At 36.9% G+C, this 22349-nt stretch overlaps 1 protein-coding gene across 18 annotated transcripts in view; it reads right to left on the reverse strand.

Annotated features, from left to right (window-relative positions):
* The window catches only part of Lingo2 (leucine rich repeat and Ig domain containing 2), a 1254967-nt gene that overhangs the window by 188986 nt on the left and 1043632 nt on the right, over nt 1-22349 (reverse strand). For 16 of the 18 annotated variants that reach the window (XR_001784140.2, XM_017320198.2, XM_030253527.1 and 13 more), the window contains one exon: nt 4263-4420. The exons of the other annotated variants lie outside the window; for them this stretch is intronic. The gene's annotated coding sequence lies outside the window, so the exon portion shown is untranslated. The remainder of the gene's footprint in view (nt 1-4262; nt 4421-22349) is intronic. 18 annotated transcript variants of the gene reach the window in all.

Below are 22349 nucleotides of genomic sequence, written 5' to 3' on the forward strand. Positions count from 1 at the left end.
ATTCAGTTCATCACAAAAACACATTGTCCAATTGGAGGTACTGTGAATAATACCTTAAGGCCTGTCACAATAGATGGGAACAGTCTTTCTTTTATTCTTTTATTCTGAAGCAATCTCTTTGTGAAACTTTATTTGTATAGCTAACAATCTGAATGAGGGAGCGCTTGTGAGGATGTGTGCACAGTTATCGTTGCCAAGGAAACCGGGTCTTAATTTCTAGTGGCTGAATGCCAAGGAAAACAGGCTACAGAGGGACAGAAGAAACTTCATGCGACTGAATTTGTTGGAAATATTCCATGTGTTAAAAGATTCTGCTTTGGAGCTCAAAATTGGAAGATTGCAATTCTCTCCTCCCTCCTCTTATACTCTTGGATTAAATGCAATACAAATAGCAATTTGATTTTTAGTTGCTCTAACAAGATGGTGATTATCATTCACAAAAAATTTTATACTTAAAATAGAAAAAAATAATGAATGCAGGTCCCTCTTCAATTCCCATGGAACTAACACATAATTATCCTTTTGACAGCTCAAGCCAGTTTTGGGAGAAAGCTTACAGTTTCAATTTACAAGGTGGTTCTTGCCCAGGCCTGGTATTTGTGTGCTTTGTGTGGTATTATTTAGTGGCTCACCACAGTCCTACAGTCCCTGGAACAGAAGAGACAGGAAGAAACAAAACCTCACATCATCATGTTAAAAAAATATACAGATTTCATATTGATTTATTTAGAATTTGTCTGCTTTGATTTGTGATTTTTTGGAAGGAGGGAGGGTATATTTACCTACAAATTTATATTTTAAATGTTATTGATGACTTTGGGGTTTAGAAGGAAAAATCAATTGTAGTCTATAAATCTGTAGCAAAAATCCTATAAAACATACTAGGAAGAAATAGGAGAAAAGAGGATGAAATACAGGGGAAAGTGCCTTGGAGAAGAATGTGTGTGATGCCTCACACTGCAGAGGCATTTCCCCCCCTCCAGCATCAAACAGACTCTCCAAAGTTGACTCACCTATACCCAAACTTAAAGTAAATTTTGGATACTGGTGAATAGCTTCAGTTTTCCTTCTGCCACACAATAGAGGCTGACCCTGAAATGGTCCCTCTCCTTGCTCTTACAAATGGTTTAGCCTCTTTAAAATTTAAATATGTTATCTTTGATTCTCTTTGCTCCTTTCTGCATTCGTAATCTTTGTTGAGTTTGGTTGCATTCCCATGGTACCTTCTGAGGAACAAAAGGACCTAGTCCTTTTTGTACCTGGAGCTACTGCAGCCAGTAGATAGGCAATCTAAATGGAATCAGCAGAGTCTTCCAGCAGCCAGCCACAGGACAATAGGACAGAAAAAAAAGTGTAAAATGTGTCTGTGTAAGAATGCTCCACCGAGAAATACCCTACCACTTCTGAAATATATCTTCGAGAAATTGTTTTACTTGAGGAAAAAATAAAATCTCTTCTAAAGATTACCAAATAAAGGAAATCCAGATGCCTCAAAAACCCAGTTTCTCCCCCTTCTCCCCTTAGAATTCAAATCTGTGGGAATCAGTGTGAAGACTTCAAGATGACTGAATTATATATTCATCCTTGCTGTCATTAAAATAAAAATCTTACAAATGTAATACTTAATGCTTTTTTTACTTTCATAAGAATGGAAAAAATTTATAGAGTTGCCAAGTGTGAGTGTGTTTTAGTTATTCATTTTATGTTTGGGAGAGAGGAAAGGATGAACTAACTTTCCTGGGAAATCTGAATCACGAGGGCTACACTTCTAGACTTCAAGACAGCAGAAAATGGAATTTCCTCTTAGTGTGTTCCTTTATGTCACTGTCTTCAGTTGCCTTAGACAGGACCTAAGGTAGTTTAACATAAAACACAGCAGTGTGTGCTTTATTAACATTTAGATTGATTACAATTCATTAGAAAAACCATTAAAATAAATTTATGCAAAGATAGATTTAACCTGTAGGATACTCTTAGTAGCAATACAGGTTTTAGGATTATTAAAACATATTAAGAATTCCTAATGAAATGTCTACATCTACAAATACAGAGATTAGAAGAAGGAAAAAAATATTACATATGTTTGTGCCTCAGAGGATTCCATGTAAGTTCAGAACCTCACTGAAACAGACACCTAATAGGTGGAACAACAATATGAACTAACCAGTACCCCCCCAGAGCTCGTGTCTCTATTTGCATATGTATCAGAAGATGGCCTAGTCCGCCATCACTGGGAAGAGAGGCCCCTTGGTCTTGCAAACATTATGCCCCAGTACAGGGGAATGACAGGGCCATGAAGTGGGAGTGGGTGGGTAGGGGAGCAGGGTGAGGGGGAGGGTATAGGGGACTTTTGGGATAGCATTTGAAATGTAAATGAAGAAAATATCTAATAAAATTTTTTTAAAAAAATGTATCTGGTTATAATCTCGAGTGCCATACACTCAAACAGCAAATAATCCCTTATCTTTATAGAAACCTCTAATCTCATCTACATTTGTTGTATCTATTACTTTGTGAATTATATTTAAAGTCAACAAGGTAAAAATTATGTAATCAAAGTATATGGGCACAATATAATATCAAACTTCAGGGTAACTAAGCTTCTTCATTTTAGAGGATAGATCTTCAGTTGTTTCCCATCATTGGTAATTTTACACCTAAGTATTTATAAAGAAATATGGCCTTATCTGGCGTCAATGGGAGCAGAGGCCCTTGGTCCTGTGAAGGCTCGATGCCCCAGTGTAGGCGAATGCCAGGGCGGTGAGGTGGGAGTGGGTTCGTGGGTGGGTGAGCACCGTGATAGAAGCAGGAGAAGGGAGGAGGGGATAGGATTTTTCCAGAGGGAAAACAGGGAAAGGAGATAACATTCGAAATGTAAATAAATAAAATATCCGATAAAAAAGAGATTTATTGTATCTTATTTTAAAATTAATGCAAAAATTGATGAAAATAAATTGCTTCTTAGATGGAAAGAAATGGGTAATTTACTTAGAAATATTGTCTCTAGCACTCTAGAAAACTTTTTCCTTAAAGAGAGATTCTCCTTTACTACTGAAAGCTTACACATGGATTAACCTTCTACATCAACCAGTATCATGTCTACAATTAATAGTCTTTAGTATATCAGAACATGGTCCAAGAATGGAACTGTGTGAGGGGAATTCTGAGAGCTTGTGAGAAAACTCCAAGGAAACAACACAGAGTCGTATGACCTCTGTTTCTTCTAAGCATGGACTTGTTCTTAGAATGTACTTTCTTACCCCTCTTGGGTGTAGTAAAAAGAACAGGTGTAATTCAGATAAACCATTGTCTTACTTCTGTAATTCAGAAATGTTTCCAAGCCTTTCCCTGAGTTCATACATAACTTGAAGTCATATGAGTTTTGATCATATGACTTTGCTTATTTCCAGACAAGGCTTGTCTTTGAGTTTATGTATAGTTTCAATTTATATGAACCTTGCTTGTGTGACCTTCCTTAACCCTCAGAATTCAAATTGTAGGACGCTTTAAATAAAGTTGGCTATTGCACAAGAAAAAAAAGGAAGGTGGATTTTCTACACATATTATATTGATAATAGCATAGATGGTAATATCTATACAGTTCTGTCAAAAGGCAAGTAATCTAAGCATGCAGGAGACTGAAGCCAAAGCTAGCTGACAGCTCAAGGTTTGCATGTGTTGCATATGGGGCTCTAGGCATGTCTGGTTAAAGAGTGAGGCTCTATCTCGTAGCACAGAAAAAGAAGAAACAAGGAAGTAGAGGCAAGGGAAAGAGAGAGCCAGTAGGGACAACTTTATCTTGTTTGTTTCTTTTTAAAGTTATCTTTACCTATTTAATTTAGCTATTCTTTAACTTTGTGATGCATGCAGATGTGTATGTGGTGGGTCTCACATGTTGGGGCATGAACTGAAGAGGTCAAGGGCTTCTATGGGTATCTTCTAGCATTGTCCACCACAGTTTTTGAGGGTCTCTCTCTCTTGTTTTGTCTAGGCTGACTGGCTGGCAAAGAACCAGGTGTCTCCAAGGCCAAGGTAACTGACCCTGCCTGACTTTTCATGGTCATTGTCATTTTAATGTTTGAAATTAAAATATAGTTACAACACTTATCCATTTCCTTGCCTCCCCCCAAACCTTCCCACATACCCCTTCTGCTCTCCTTCAAATCTGTTACCTATGTTTTCCATTCACGATTATTGCATGTGTACATGTATACACACATATATATTCCTGAATGTGATCTACTGAATCCATATACTATTACCTGTGTTTTGCTTGTCTCTTAAAAGAACTGTGTAGAAGGAATAGTGGGAGTGGTATAGTGGGTGCTGGCAATTTGAATCCAGGTCCTCTTGTTCCCACTGCAAGCTTTCTTATCCATTGAACCATCCCCAGGTTGCAGATTTGATGATTTTCATTTACCTGAGTAAACAAAGATCAAATTTACTTCTTTGTAGTGAGTTTGGTAGCAACATCTTTGGTTGTAGTCTATTGGTTGCCTGTGAAATGGGATCACAATTAGTGCAGCTGTTAGCATTGCTTAGCAATGTTCTGGGGCATCGCTTCAGCAAGATGTGTAACAAACACAAGAAAAGAAAAATGGGAAAAAAGAGGGGTCCATAATTTTTCTCTGGTAAACACTCTAATATTTCAATGAACTCAAGCCTTGATAGTGAGCAAATAATGATATTTCTAGTAACCCTACAAGAAAAGATTGTTTTAATAATAATGATGTGTACCATAAAACAGATGGTATTTCCCATGAAAAGAGAAGCATACATAAAAATGAATGCTGAAAACATCATTTCAAATATCAGTGTCAGTGGAAAGTATAGAACATCTACAGTTTGGAGCCAGATAATACAAAGTCAAGTACATATACATTCTTCAGCTATAACCCTGTATAGAGTAGGAGCACTGGAGAGGAAAAAGAGTATTTGTATACTCAAGCAACTCAATTATTTAAGCATCTCAATACCCAAGAAAAGCCATGGCAATGAATTTGAAAACCTTTCAAAAATAGTCCATTCTATTGGATTAAACTGGAATGAGAGACATGTGTTTTCTCCCATAATTAAAGATCACTATTGATGGGAGACATGTGTTCATCTCAGCAATATATGTTTATAAATGCAGCCATTACAGAGAATATTGTAAACAGAGCTGCTGTCTTGTGACACATATAAAAACTGTTTGATCACACTAAATTATGGTATATTTTAGGGCATTCTGGAAATAGAAGCTACGAGGAATGTCAACCGAGATGTTGAAACTAGACCCATATAGTTTCCTTCTTTCCTTTATATACAGTCCAATGAGACACACCATGCAAATATGTTTAGCTGATGGCTGCAATGTCCTAGAGTACTTTTGCTGAGAAGGTGAGGTATCTGCTGTAGATCTGCTGTAGACTCCGCAGCATTAACATTTACAAGACCCGAACTTCATAGAAGGGAAGAAGAAAATGCAGAAAAAATTCCAAGAGGAAACAAAAAGAATGAATGAAATCCATGAAGTGAAATGGTGACATCAATGGAAGTAAGTCTTCATTAGACGACAGCTTCCCATAGATCAACTGCGGGAACCATTAGATTCATATCCATTTGCAGAGGTCTCATTTTTCCATTTCACCGACAACTTTAATTGCCAGTGTACGTATCCCATCATTTGTAATAAACTCTCTCTGGCGAAAATTGAGTACCAATTGAAGTGCATCTCTACTCCACACCAGTAGGATTTTAAATTGAAAACGTTGTAGTTAATCTTAACCCAGCTGATTTAGCTTTTATAATTGTATTTATCTTCATTTATTTATATGTTTATGTGCATGCTGGTATGTATATGCAAAACATGTAGAAAGCACTACCAGAAGCCAGAAGAGGGCATTGTGTCTACTTGACTGGCAGTTATAGGCAGCTATGAGCTGCCCAATAAGGGTGTGGGAAAATGAATCTGGGTCCTCTGAGAAAGCAGTAAATACTTCTAAGTGCTGTGTCACCTCTGTAGCTCCAGGTATATCTCTCCAGGCTTCATTATCACATCGTGATTTAAATATTAAAAGTCTCTAAGGCCAGGCGTGGTGGTGCATGCTTTTAATCCCAGCACTTGGGAGGCAGAGGCAGGAGGATTTCTGAGTTCGAAGCCAGCCTGGTCTACAGAGTGAGTTCCAGGACAGCCAGGGCTGCACAGAGAAACCCTGTCTCAAAAAACAAAAACAAAAACAAAAGCAAAAGCAAAACAAAAACAAAACAAACAAAACAAAAAACAAACAAAACAAAAAACAAAAACCAAACCAAAAAAAAAAAACAAACAAACAAAAAGAACCCCAAAACAATGTACTGTGATTTTTGGCTGAACACAATTTGAAACTTAGGAAAACTACTAACTCAATCCCATCTTTTGGACTGTTTGCAGTCATTTAGTCAAAGAAATATCTAAAATGCATGGTTATAAGAAGAGAAGAGCCCCCTGTCCCCGGTGACCACTCAGACTTGAGGAGATTCATGGGATGACAGAGTTGTTCATGGGGCTCTACTACCTTACAGTGATGCCCTTAAAAGCTCACATACCTGTTGTTTTTTCATTCTGTTCCTTCATTATCATGTCTGAGTGAAGTGTTCCCGAATGTTAATAGAATATTTGAGATGGTTTGACTAAAACTCTTTATCAGCTGAAACCCACTAAAGGCAACCTGGAGGTATTTAGGGAAATGCTCACCCAGTCAGTTACCTGTGGCTTTTACAACTTAGAGGACTTAGCTCATACACTAAGAAGTCATAGACAAGTGTCCATCAATTTAAAATATGTGAAAACTGAGACTAGAAACCTGAGAGGTAGGCAGTAGGATCTTACTCTCCTTCACAGAAAGGCTGCTCGTGATCTGATCTTTACTTCATTGTGTTCCTCCTGAGGGAATTAAAGGTAAAGAACAGGAAGTAAACATGGACCTGGCCTTTCCTGTGAATGCAGATTAAATATCTCAGAGGTTCTCCACTTGTGGGTCACAGCCCCTTTAGGGGCCACTTATCAGATACCCTACATTAGAGATATTTACATGATTATTCATAACAGTAGAAAAATTAGTTATAAAATAGCAACTAAATAATTTTATGGTTGTGAGTCACCACAACATGAGGAACTCTATGAAAGGGTGGCAGCATTAGGAAGGCAGAGTTCTGTTAAGTCAATGATTCACAAACCCCTGAGTCCTTAAGTGGAAGGAATGAATGAAACTGAAGCTCAGGTGTGACTTTCTACATTCTTCCTTTTCATTCTGTCCATCTAGAAGAGGAAGTTAATGCTTCTATCCCTGAATTCCAGGAGCATTTCACTGGTTTGCCTAGTAAAATTCTGTGTAGATGGTACCCAGGGGTGATGGAATGCGGTTCTCAGGGGGCTTGCAGTGTTCCCAGTCAGGTTTGGAAAAATAGAACGATTGCATAACATACAACTACAGTATTAATAAAGAGGTGTCTGAAGGAATACCAGGCACAATAGCCCTAGACCAGGTGCCTTTGATAATAGCATGTGAAGCAGATTTGTGTATTCTCACCTATTCAGGCCTACCCAGTATGCAAGAGTTATGTATAAATACAGAACATTGTTGTTTTAAGCCATTAAATTTTGGATTTTGGAGAAGATTGTTAGATAAAGTGTAACTGATAAAGGACTCCCAAATCCAGATCATCTCTACTGTATGGCACTGACTTTGGGGTGGACACGTTTGGCTGAGTTAGGGATAGTAATCATGTAATTCTATATGAATGCGAAAGCAAAATTCTAAGGTTTCACCTTCTTATTCTAAAAAAAAAGTGCAAAGAACATTTAACACTGTGAAGAAGGCATGATTTTTAATCTTTATTTTGTGAATAAAGAGAGGGAAAACCAGAGACATGACATAGATGGTAGTTGTAAAATTGTAAGCCTAGAATCAAAACCATGTGGCCAATTCTAAGTCGAAGTCCAGGTTCTACGTTCAGGCAAGACCTAAAGTATAAATATGTATGAAGTCCTGACCAAGGCCACATGAGGACTCTTTATTGGCATATTGTGATGCAAAGTTAACTGCTCGGCACACCTTTTCTGCTACTGTGACCAGTCCAACCAGTGTTGACTATGAACTCAGTAGTCACACCTGGATGACCGAAGTCCTTATTGGCTATGATTGGCATGTTAATGAGTGCCACATTGGTGCTACAATCATGATATCTGTATTCATCACCCCAACAGAGAGTCCCATGAGGAATTGTTTGGCTTCTGGGTATTCTACCACAGGATCATCTTATACAGTCATACAAGCCCAGTGACTCCACAGATTGACATAGTTGAATGGATTGAGGAACATTACTTTAATCCTTCCCAAATCTGTCTTCCTTAAAAGTGGATGTGACACATAAATTAAGAAGGAAAAAACAATCCCCCCAAAGTAGTTGTATTTATTAGTGGTTCAATTTTTATGTGCAAGTTTCTATTAATCAAAATTTTAGGAACTTAGTGTATTGGTATGATGGGTGTTTGAAAAATTAACCCATTCAAATTACTTTGTTTTTATATTAATCTTATTTTCAGTTTATAACGGACTTGGAAAATAAGCGGAAGTGCACAAAAGAGAGACATATCTCCCCACCCTTTTTCAGAATGAAGAGTGACTCTAAGCAGACTGGCAGTATGACTCAGGTATGATACCTCTCTAAGCTATAACTACTTACACTGCAGTGGGCATCTATTTCAGTTGGCTTTCACCCATAAACTGCAAGGAACCACAGAGTGACCTTTCCAGGCTACTTCAGATAGATGCTTTAGGGTCTCATGAATATATTTATCAATCTTTAGGTAAACTCTAAGGGATTTTGGCAGATCTGACATTGATTCTCATGGGCATTGGAGGATTTTTCTAGATTTAGAGTTGGGCTTCAATTCTAACCACTGGTATGAACTCTGGACCCTCTAAAATAGAGCTTAAGACTTCTCATCAGATTTTCTGTTACTTTCTGATTCAACTGTATTTATTCAGCTATGACTGTATTACTTTGGAATCAAAGAGGTTAGTCACTGCTCAGTCTAGCATCCAACTCTGCTAGCTAGGAAACTCCAGGTGTTGAAAAGTTCATGTGGAAAGGGATGTTCAGAGGCAGTTACTAAACATTAAATTCATATTCTTCCTGATCTATATTCAAGATTTTATGACCTACTTACCATATAGACACTGACAATTTTTTTAATTTGAGTTAGAAATATTTATAAAAATTAAGACATTGTTCTTACTTCAAGGAACTCATAATGTAGCTAGAGGAGCAGGCTGCATACATGAGCAGGCAAAACCAATAATAGCATCAGACATCATGTCACAGATATCATTGTAAATATAATACTATTCAGAATTAGGTATGGAAGGCAGAGGATATGAACATTATCTTCAGGCCATGATGACAACAATCTGGGGCAATATAACAAATTGAGGTACTGTTTCTATTAGCAGATATTATGAGACAAATGTGCATAATTCAAAGACTGAAATTTATGCTTATATATTATCATGACAGGATACCATCTACCTGTCTATCTGTCTGTCTATTTATCTGTCTATCTATCTATCTATCTATCTATCTATCTATCTATCTATCTATCTATCTATCTATCTATCTATTGCTATGTCTGTTATAGCTCTCTATGAGAGTTGCTACAACAGGCAAATGGGTAGTTGCAGTGGCCACCCATGCACTCTTGCCCATCGATGTCTTTGCTGAGGTTTCCTCCTTAACATGTTGTGCTCTTATAAGCCCTATTCTTATGTCTTCAAAATAAAAACGAAAGAAACAATAATTATTTGACCTATTCACAAATAACTTGGAAAGAGATATAACTGTAACTACTTCCAAAGGTTTAAGACTAAATATCTTAGAGACTCAATTTTGTAAATTCATGGAAATGGAACTTTGCCCATCTTATGTTTTATGGCATCTGCTTCCATTAGTTCAAGATTTTACTTTATTGTACTAATTATTAAAAATTACATCTATGCTTTTAAATAAATCATCATATTCATATACATTGAGTTGTAACTTATTCTAAAACAATTGCAAGATAAAATGGCGGGACATAGTTGTCAAAGCTAAGACATAGATGTTACCGGGTTGGAGAAATGGGACTCACATAGATTCATTCAGTGCTCCCTCACACTATTACATCTTTCCACTGAGGCATGGCTTAGGGAGGTATTGCAAGACAAGGAGACAGATGTTGAGAGCTATGTCTTTGGAATTAGAACCATGTCCAGTACTTCACCAGACAATTTTCTTACCTATGATTCACTCTACTGATTTTCCTGTGGTTACATGGTTTAATGGTAAAAGAATTTGAGATAGAACTTAAATGAATAAGTAACTGCTGTATACATTTTTACTCCTTTATATCAAAGCCCATCATTTAAAAAAATTAGATGCAGACATAAGAAAGCTGCGGCTGCTTTTGGTTTATATATTTTGATGTGATAAGTGCTGGGTTTAGTTTGCTGTTCAGGAAATAGAGTATAGGTGCCATTAAGGTCTCAGATGACTTTAAGGCTTCCCATAGAATAGTATTCTTTCAAAGGAAAAAAAAAGCTGGTCTTGAACTGTTTGCTTTCAGTTGGCACTTACGAAAATAGCAGCAGCCACTGTGTCCTAAACTGAGACATCACATCGTGATCAGACACTCTTGCCAATCAAATGGTAATCAACACATTCATGGGAAGACTACGTGAGCTGTGGGGAAGGTTGCAGCTCGTACATTTTCTTTATATATAATATGCCAGGAATAAGCACCTTAATTGTTACAAAATACAGAGAAAGGCAGAGCTAGTCTCTGCCTCATAATATCAAGCCACAAATCAGCTGACATTTCTTAAAAGGAAGATTATGTGAGCAAAATTACTAAAGAAAGCTAAGATTGTCTTACTCACAAGTAACCTTTGAAGAGATTAAGATTAAAAACAACAACAAAAAAAGAATATGAAAGATTCAGAGTTATTTTTGGAGTACTATTCAGCTACTCAGGAAGTACCCACATATTAATAATATATTATGTATTATGCAATTACTATCAACTGGTTCTTTAAGCTCTTGGGAAATCTACTACAGCAGTGTAATAAGGAAATAGAAACTAACTGCATAGTGTCTATATTCAATGTCTGCTTTATATTCATAATTATGGATGTATATGTTTAAGATCTGATTAGATACTCATGTAGACCTGTCAATCAAAAGAATGACATTTAGATTCTGGGAAAATACCCAGAATAGCTGTTTTAAATGCCAACAAGAAACATCAGTCAGTATTTTGAATTAAACCTTTAAGGCTAAATATTCATTGCAGGAAAATGTGGATGCTGCTGAATTGCTGAGGTGTAATTTATGGTAAGTCACTGAACAGAAGTGGAATCCATGGACACCTGAGTGTGGGAGTCACAAGTGGCCATAGGCATGAGGCTCAGAGAATTCAGATGTGCTTTCATGAAACATGTCCTCAGTCTGCCTCTGAGCCACTCCTCTTTGGTGCCCTTTGCTGGTCTTTATGTTCCCCTTATTTAAACTGGGGTATATGTTAGTGCTTGGTCCTTGGGTCATTATTTTTCTTAAAAATCTCTTCAAATATTATATTACATTAAGCATCTGTTTCAAATGCTACCCGAGGTTTATTGATGCTTCGATTTATATTGCCAATCTAAAGCTGTTATTCTCCTCGTACTTGACATATCTTCTCAGATACCTTTTGTATTTTACATTTTTAACACCACAGATTCTAAAAGAACTCTCAGTAGTTAGATAGCATCATCATCGCTCCTATTTCTCCAAATCTGAGCTATGGGCTTCTTCCTGGATTGTGTCTCTTCCTTACTGACTGGTCCCCCTTCCACCAAGTGCTTGCTATCTTCGGAATGTACTTCACATCTGATAAGTTATCACCTCTCCTGCCATCCGGTGGTCTTGGTCACAATCACTATAGTCAGAACTACAGTATTTCTCCTTTTTTCCTTAACCAAATTCAAGTTTTTTTCTAAAAATCAATCATAATGATCATTTTTTAAGTAAGAGATAATCCAATATAAATTTGGATGTAGAGGCTGGAAAGATAGCTTAGCTGTTAAAGAGCACTGACTGCTCTTCCAGAGTACAAAGGTTCAATTTCAAGAATCCATATGGCAGCTCACAACCATCTGCTACTTTAGTCCCAAAGGACCTCACACCTTCTGGTCTTTGTGGGCACTGCAAGCACATACAAAGCACAGAGACATTCTCGTCCTGCACAGACATGCATGCAAACAAAACATTCAAACACATAAAAGATAAAATTTTAAAAATTAAAATTAGGGTTGCAATTTTCATATACATAGTTTACTACAAATATCCTGTGATTTCTCAGAGTATAAAGAATTATCAATAAAGAATAATAGATAACAAAAGTTGCTTAATTTAGAATTTTACAATATGAAACAGAAAAAAACCCTGTAATTATAGATAATAGATAGGTTTCTAAGACCTGGGTAGGTGTGAGCCATGCAGAAAAGTAATTGGAGGAGAACTGTGTTATGATGCAGAGATTGCACATTCCAGAAATCCTCACACTCTTTTAAATGTGAGGAATCCTTTGGAATGTGAAACCCCAATTCATTCCAACTTTAGCTGCAATACTTTACACAAGCTTTGTTCCAAGAACCCTTCCACCAGAGTGCAGTTGCTAAGGTGATAGGTCTAATAGTAGTTTTAGATTAGAGAGAATGCCACAACATGTTACTGCTTTGGACTCTGAACATGAGACCAACAACTTTGCAGTATTTATGATTTAAGATGTTAAATAAATGTACTTATATAATATTATAGGGAGCATTCAACTTATCTACATTTATGTTAAAAAGTTATGTGTGTGAATTAGGTTTCTCCTGAGGAAATAATTCAGTTAGAAATAGATGTATTTACATCCCCACATATGAATTTATAATTATACAATTTATGAAGCATAACTGTGAATATATTTGTCTTAAAGAAATGGCTAAGAAAGGGTGGAGAGTTTTCAAGGTCTGGTCTCAAAAGGTTGGGGACCAAGAACTCAGTTCAAGTCAAACTATAAGCAGGAGCCATGATGGGTTGACTTCCAATCCAAGTGTAAAGATAAGAGCTCCTGGTCTTTCCGCCTGGAGTGGTGGGATTACAGGTGCATGTCTCCACACTCAGCTTTTAATAAAATTATTTAACATAGAAAGCTGAGTTTAATACAAGAACCTTTTCCAAAGTCTGGTTGTTCTTATAGTAGACAGCAAGTTGGATGGAGGTACTGTAGACAGAGATAAGTCTTAAAGGTACACTGAGATTCTCTTTCTTCAAATAGATTCTGGCATGTGTCTTACTCCTGTGAGGAAAGGGTGAAAGCTTCCTGAGAATTTGTGCAAAATAAGCTACTTCTAGTTGGAAAATTAATCAAGCGTAAGCTCTACATTGTAGTTTTTTCTGTTTATTTCTTTAATTGTAAGCTTTTAAGAAATATAGAAGTCCTCTAAGACATAGTTATTTATCAAGAACTGTCTAATTATATTGTATTAAATACTTCATTAATGTTACCGAGTTCATCCTTATAAAGCCCCGGAAAGTAGCTATCATCCCTGCCTTATAGGTAAAGAAAGCTGAGCATTAGGAAAATTAGTAAGCTGCTTTAAACCATTTTAAAACTCAGAATAAAAGTGTGTAGTGACCATGTTTTGATCTTCCAAGTCAGAGTCAGAACTGTGGTCTATGCTGTCTGCTTTTCCCTAAAGATTAAAAACAAACCAGTCTTCAATTCAGTATATCTCCCTAGCCCCATTGGATTTTTCTTTTACTTCAGCAGCATCTGCAGTAATTTGCACTCCTTCTCTCCATGAAGAGACGTAGCCAAAGACTGTATGGTATGCTTCGTTTGCATGTAGGATGCGTGGAAACAAAGATGCTTTTCCAGACAACAAGTCAATGACAAAGCTGAGGACTGAAATTTTAATTCTGTCCTTCTCATCAAATGCAGAATTGATGCGTCTTTCTTCATGAGACGATTTTTCATATTTGAATCCAAGATAAGTGATGCAGTGGGATAATGTAATTTCCTTCCATTGCCGGCAGCCTTTGATTAAAGAATTATGGTCTTGCTTTGAAAAGCCAGCATTTTTTCAGTGACACATTAAAATAATCATGAACTGCATTCCACTTCCTTTTGTAGTAGTTCTCATGTCCTTGAGCCTCTTTTAAGAACATCATATAAAAGCTTAATGATGCTAATATTAACAAGCATATAAAATGCACGCCACAGTAACTAGTCCTAAACAATTTATATAAACTCTTGCATATTCATTGAACAAACTAAAATGTATCACGTCTACACAAGATTGAAATTCCACAATGCAATACCTTTTCCTAATTTCAAAAAGCTGAGGACAAGGACAATGAGAAAAGTATCAACTCCATCTTCACAAGGTAAGGACTGTTATTTGTCTAAGAAAAAGACAGCCTATTTTTCTCTAAATGGCCAATTTCACCAAAAGTTTGTCCTTTCACTATCAGTGATCCTCAAAAGGACCTGGCTTTGCAGAGGGAGGGGTCTGTTCAGCCATGCCTGAAGCTATTTTTCAGGTTAGTTAAGTATCAAAGAACTTACAGAAGCCCTGCTGAGTGTGTCATTATCTGCTACTGCAGAGGGAAGGCAATGAAGGGTCTGAACCTGAGCAAGAACTCCACTGACATCTCAGTTATTACTGAAAAGAAATCACCAGAGACAAGACTTTGGCCATTGGCAATTTGCCCTTGGCCAAAGAAACCTTAGTATCCAGCAGCTTTATACAGTTAACTAACTCAACATATATAAATCATAGTTATAAGACATATACCTATGGTAGACAGATACTACGGTAGAACTACATAGCAGCTCAAGCTATACAAGTTAACTCTCTTCCTTTTCAATGGATTCCCTTTTCCTATTATCTAATTTTGACAGCAGCTTGGTCTAAGTGGATATTAACTGAGGCACTAATAGAGGCAGCAAAGCTAGTAAGAAGAAGGTAGATTGATAATTAAAAAAGGCAGAAAGAGAAGCTCTTCTACAGTTCCCAATAGAAAAGATTAGATTCTTTCCTTGGCTATTATTAAATTTACATCTTCCTACTATGAGATTTAATATAAAATATAAGACATGTGATTGTCAGAATGCTTTATAGGAATTATAGTATGCATCCTGATATGCATATTGAAAATCAAGAAATGTATTTCAAGGTAAATATGACATGGAAATATACAGTAAGAATGACAAGAACAAGTAGCAGAAAAATTTATGTGTTGATTTTTATGGAAAAGGATTACTTTCCCAAGTAATTAAAAGTTAAGGTTACTTTTTGTTGTTATAAGGGCCATTGAATGCATTTCAAATTCTTTGACTATTTAATCTTGTGTCTAATAATTAGGCAGATAGTAAAAACGCTGTTTACCTAAACAATGCTTCATTTCAATTTCATCATTCCATAATATATTTCATCTAAACCTATACTTAAGAATACATTGTTTAATATAATCGTAAGCCATCAACAATATGAAATTAAAATACATAATGTAAGCATAGATTTTCCTGACCCTGAACTAATAATGTTCAAATTAGCATCTGGTTGCATATCCTAATGCATAAAACCTTTGTTACTTATTTAAAATGGATGACAAAAAGGAATCCTGCTTATGAGATTAAAGAACAGTTAGTAATTACTTTTTTCCTGAGGTTTAACATAATTTTTAGGATGATAAATCACACTTAAAATTGGACATAGTACTACCGGAGGATCCCGCAATACCTCTCCTGGGCATATATCCAGAAGATGTCCCAACCGGTAAGAAGGACACATGCTCTACTATGTTCATAGCAGCCTTATTTATAATAGCCAGAAGCTGGAAAGAACCCAGATGCCCCTCAACAGAGGAATGGATACAGAAAATGTGTTGCATTTACACAATGGAGTACTACTTAGCTATTAAAAAGAATGATTTTATGAAATTCCTAGGCAAATGGATGGACCTGGAGGGCATCATCCTGAGTGAGGTAACCCAATCACAAAGGAACTCACACAATATGTACTCACTGATAAGTGGATATTAGACCAGAAACTTAGGATACCCAGGATATAAGATACAATTTGCTAAACTCATGAAACTCAAGAAGAATGAAGACCAAAGTGTGGACACTTTGCCCCTTCTTAGAATTGGGAACAAAACACCCATGGAAAGAGTTACAGAGACAAAGTTTGGAGCTGTGACGAAAGGATGGACCATCTAGAGACTGCCATAGCTGGGGATCCATCCCATAATCAGCTTCCAAACGCTGACACCATTGCAAACACTAACAAGATTTTGCTGAAAGGACCCAGATAGAGCTGTCTCTTGTGAGGCTATGCTGGGGCCTGGCAAACACAGAAGTGGATGCTCACAGTCAGCTATTGGATGGATCACAGGGCCCCCAATGGAGGAGCTAGAGAAAGTACCCAAGGAGCTAAAGAGATCTGCAACCCTATAGGTAGAACAAGAATATGAACTAACCAGTACTCCGGAGCTCTTGTCTATATGTACCAGAAGATGGCCTAGTCGGCCATCAATGGAAAGAGAGGCCCATTGGACTTGCAAACTTTATATGCCCCAGTACAGGGGAACGCCAGGGCCAAAAAGTGGGAGTGGGTGAGTAGGGGAGTGGGGGGGGGGAGGGTATGGGGGACTTTTGGGATAGCATTGGAAATGTAAATGAGGAAAATACCTAATTTAAAAATATATATATATAAAAGAGAGGATATCTGTAACTTCTCTGGAATGAAGATCTTAGTTGCCTAGCAAAATAGTCCATATGTTGTGACTAATAATTAAAAATTACTACTGATAATTCTAATGTGTTACACACAGTTCCCATTTACCTTTCCAGAAATTCCTTTTTCTCCATTATTTCTTCCTGTTGACCAAGTGTAACCTGGCTTGTGTAAATGTCACATTATATTTTTCTTGCAATGAGTATACTGGCCAAGTAAGTTATTAACTGATTATGCTAACAATCTTCTTATGATAAATCAATAGCTTTAGTTCCATATGTGCAGTATTGTTATTAAAATTCTTATTATTACAGATTTTTATATTACCAATTCCAGTTGCACTGTCTAACTCATTGAATTTCTAGTATGGCAGGGCCTATCACAAAATTGTCCATATCCTTCCAGAGTCACTCTTGGTGAGTGACAACAGGTTAGTACCAGTCAGGGATCACTCTTGTCTATAAGAACAGTGAATTTAGGTCTTTTTTAGATTCTTCAGGTTCATGCCTTAATAGATTATTTAAAGCAAGTTAACTTTGCTGCATTCATCAAACAGACCTAAAGCTTTTTTTTTTTTTTTTTTTTTAAAGGCAAATCTAAACCAGGAAGCCAAATGTAGATTGTAACCACTGCAGCTAGCCTAACACCTTAAATGGAAAAAGAAGAATTGCTACTTTGAATTTTCAGAGATATTTCACATCTTGAAATTGATAATCCCCTTTACATCAACACCTCATAAGATCTTATCTTTGTAAGCAGCAGAGGATCAAAGCAGCAGACTAAGTTGTTAAGAGAACACAAATGAGCGAGGAAGCCTAAAATGGTTAAAAAATAAATAGATGAGCTAGTGAATCAAATTACACTGACTTTCAGTACAGGGTAGTTAATGGCTAAAAGGATTTTCAGTCATTTTATGTTTGAAGATAAATACCACTGGAAAGCAGGAGATTCTTGGCATATAGAAGAAGCATCTAAGTAGAAATTCTGGTGATGAAAATGAAAATATAAAACTTTTAGAGTCAAAATCAAATATACATATTTCTAATCTCAGAAGATCCATTACATGTTTTATATTGTGTATAAGAGAAGGGGTCAAGGCATGAGAGACATCTAAGTAAGCAGCAATCTTGGCATGTAAGCCTGAACAACAAGTAAGGGTAACCATACCTACATGAGGAGTGTAGAGTTATGGTCCCAGTAACAGTGAAGCAAGATAAGATGGGGAAGCCTGGAGCTGATAGAACTGCCAGCCTGGGTGACTCTTCAGTAAGAGCACTCAAACCAAAAGATAAGAGGAGAGGGACTGAAGATGACACTAGATGTTAACTTTTGGCTTCCACATGTATGAAAATATTTGTATATGTGTGCTGGCATATACACACCTCACACACACACATACAAAGTAAAACCTCAAAGTACACACTTCACACATACACCACACTCCACATAACACACACACACACACACACACACACACACACACACACAAAGTAAAAACTCATGTCCAAAGTACATTCACACATACACCACACTCCACATAACACACACACACAGATGCACGCATGTACACACTCAAGCAATTAACTCATGTCCAAAGAAATATTTCAATGAAAATAAGGAAACGTCAATGAATTAAACTGTCATTCATAGACCTCTTATATCTTACCTGATTTAGAAGTGTTTAAATTTTCTGTAGCACACATGGAACTTAAAAAAAACATAGCCTTTTTCAGCACCACCCAAACTCTTTTGTAAGAAAGCGTTGATGGTGGGAAAAACTGGATGGTGGGTAAAGAAAGAGGTGACGTGGATGATGGGCAAAAGATGGAAAGATAGATCTAGCTTATATTTCTCTAAACACTAATTAATCTTTAAAGTACTTTCCTAATTGCGCAGAAGCCATGGTGTTACAGAAATGAGAACACTTGAGTTTGGGGAGGAAGGGTAACTGGGATTTTGATGAGACAAAAGTCCATTTATTCCTGGCACTTTCCGGATACAGATTTGTTTCTATCTGCTACAGTTCCTCTTTGGCTACAAACAACAATTCCTGGAAGATTATTAAAGACAAGAATTCTCAGGATCTGTAGCAGCCTGCTCTGTCAAAATCTTCAGTGAAAGAGTGAACAGGAGGTTTTCAAGTGCTAGTAAGAATTTTAAGATTCTAGAATTGATCTTAGAAGCACCCAGAGTTCTAATATGTAATTGTTTTATAGAACCGAATTTTAGTCTTTGAGAAAATGAATGAGATACTTTTCTCCTGGAGATGCTGGACATGTCAGTTAATAAGTAATGTGTTGAAATGATGTTCACCCTACGTTTCGTGCTAAAAGCTTCAGGCTGAGGACATGGCAACCCTAACAGCTGTAATAAATATGACGCCTTCATCATAATGCCTTTTATTGTCATGTATGCCCTATGTATGCTTTGTCGTCCCCATCCTTCGCCACCTGTAATTCCTCTATGTCTCCTTATACATACTCATGTGTGACACACAGACATACACACACATTCACTATATATCAGAGAGAAGTTTTGTTATTTGTCTTTCAGAGTTTTCAAATCAACTAATTTTCTGCAGGGTTCTTTCATTCTCTTCCTTCCTTCCTTCCTTCCTTCCTTCCTTCCTTCCTTCCTTCCTTCCTTCCTTCCTTCCTTCCTTCCTTTTTTTTAACAGATGAGTAAAATTGTATTGTGGGCATATATCATCTTTTCATTTCCAAGTGACTCTATAAGCTTCCACGGAAATTCTTGTACTTCTATGTTTCTAATTACTCTGTTTCTCACTGTAGCAAGGAAATGAAACTGTGCAAATGAATGAATAATGAACATGGCATAAATGGAATTTTTAGTATTTTTTACTAAAATACTCTCTCTCTCTCTCTCTCTCTCTCTCTCTCTCTCTCTCTCTCTCTCTCTCTCTCTCTCTCTGCAGGTACATGTGGAGTTTAGAGGATAATTGTGAGAACTGATTGTCTTCTTCCACTTTGTGGGTCCCAAGGGTTGAACTCAGACAGTGAGGCATGTTGGCAGCACACTTTCTCAGAGTTATTTCACTGTCCCTTATAAAGAGTCTGTCCTTTTATGATGTGAGAGAACTGTCACAGGTAGAGGCCACATAACTGTGCTGCTCTCTACCCTCCAGAGTTACCTCTTGGCATTTGCCCTGGAAGTGTTCGCCATGCTCACTCTGAGTTGTGGGATGCTTGGCACTCTCATGAGAACAAGCAGCACAACTCATCATAGTAGCCTAATGTCAGCAATGCTTCGTCATACAAACAAGGAAGCAAAACAATACAGAAGTGAGGTGCTTAGCCCAATGTCACATTGGTGCTGAGAACACCTTAACAGGGAAATTGCTTTAGACAGGAAATGATGACAGTTGTATTTGACTTTCAGGAAAGCAAAGGAAATGGCACCAAGTGAATGTTTTCCTGGGGTTTCTTTTGTGTTTTCTATACTACTTTTAAACACTGCCTGAAATGTTAGGTTAAGGCTCAAATCAACAGGCTTTAAATATCAGGAGCAGGAGGCTCAAATTCTGAAAAATACAGCAGTGTCTTCCTGGAAGGGCAGTAGTAATGTCAGACTCTACTGACTAGAATGGTTTCTCTAAACTTCTATTTCCTACAAGATGTTAAAATTGCTACAAAACAGTATGTATCCGAAGGGTTTGTCCTGTCTCTTCCTCTCCGCTGCTGAATGCCAGGTGTAAAAGAGATAATAAATGCAAATATTAACAGGAAATTAATAAATTAGAAAAACTACAAAATTATACTTTTAAAATAGCTAATAAAGATAAACACACCACTAGCTAGCATAATCTAGCAAAGATGGAGAAAGTACAAATATTGATTGTAGTTGGGTGAAGGGGGAAGAACTCGAGATGCGACGGAAATTAAATGTTTGAAAACTTCGCCGAAGTGACTGATTTTGCTAAGAGGACAGGAACTACCCAAATTTACCTAAGAAATGATAAAATCCTGATCAGGTCAGTAATTATAGGAGCTATTGAGAATGGTGTCAAGTAGAAACCTCCTGAAAGAATGCCAAACTAAGCTTGCAAACTAAAATTTCTAAGCCTTAAAAGAGCTCACAATTGCAGTGCGACTTAAAAATGTTCAATTCTGAACCAAGTACAAACCAATCTCCCCATTAGTTTAGAATGTGAAAACAACACTTTTTTAAATCCTAAAGGAAAATACTCTAATTCCATTTACTGTGATGCAGTGAAGATATCCTTAAGTATTCCAGCATCATACAGCAATAGCCATTAATGTGGCCAAGTGTGGTTGATTCTTGGAGTTCTAAAGTGTTTCAGTACCAGGATGTATATTGTGCAGATCCATCCTTGTCATAGATCATTAAAGAAAGACTCTATAATCCTAAAATGTTTACAGACATTCATAAAATTCAACATTCCTTCTGTATAAAACATTTACTGAGTATTATATAGTTATTTCTTAACTAAATACGAGTTTTTAATTTTTACGTAGTCACAAGATCAGATACCTTTGGTCATTAATGTTCTTTAAAATTTTGAGGTGTGTTGACAAATATGTCTAGCAAATAGTATTAGGAGCCTTTACATACAATTCTCAATATGATAGATTTGAATTTGGTGTGAAAACTCAAAATTACATTTAATAAGCCCTTTACACATACATATAAGTAAGTAACATTATACATGCATGCCAAGCAGTGTGTATTTCTGCATTTAGTAATACATGTATATATGTAAAATAGAAAAAGGTGATGAACTTTAAAGAGAGCAAGGAGGATAGATGGGAGGTTTCAGAGGGAGAAAAGGGGAAGGAGAAATGATATAATTGTATAATCTATCTATCTATCTATCTATCTATCTATCTATCTATCTATCTATCAATCTATCTATAATAAATGACTTAAGTAATTTAGTAAAGAAAATTTGCAATTCCCTACCTCCTTCCTAGCTCTGCAGCAGCCTCCCCTTCCTCTCTGCTCCAGGCTCTAGCAGATCATACACATCTTCTCCTATAAGTTTCCTTACCACCCCCATCCCTTCCTTTCAGCTACTGAATCCCACAAGCATTCCTGAGGAACCCTATGTCAACATTAACTAGGGAAGATATATATATATATATATATATATATATATATATATATATATATATTCACTTTCCTTTCTCTTCTGCAAATCTAATCCCTCAGTCTCACCCCCAGGTCTGTAGCACACCACTCAGTGTGGCTTCTCTTCCCAGGGAGTTATGTAGATGCTAGTGGCACACCCTACTTTCTTCCTTCCTGTGGACCCACTAGCTACCTCCTCTTAGCTCACCCCCATTCTCCCAATACCTAGGAACATGTTCTACCCAGAACCCCCAGAATCTACACCTGGTAGGATCTCAGAAGCATTTTCTACCTGGCAACCCATAGCCACCACATACTCCTAAGGGGCAACAGAAACCAAGGAACAAAATATCCACCGAAGAAAGGCAAGCCCAGCACCTAGATATTAGCATCTAGAATTACAATCTTCCCAAA

This window comes from Mus musculus, chromosome 4, assembly GCF_000001635.26.
Source record: "Mus musculus strain C57BL/6J chromosome 4, GRCm38.p6 C57BL/6J".
NCBI lineage: Eukaryota > Metazoa > Chordata > Mammalia > Rodentia > Muridae > Mus > Mus musculus.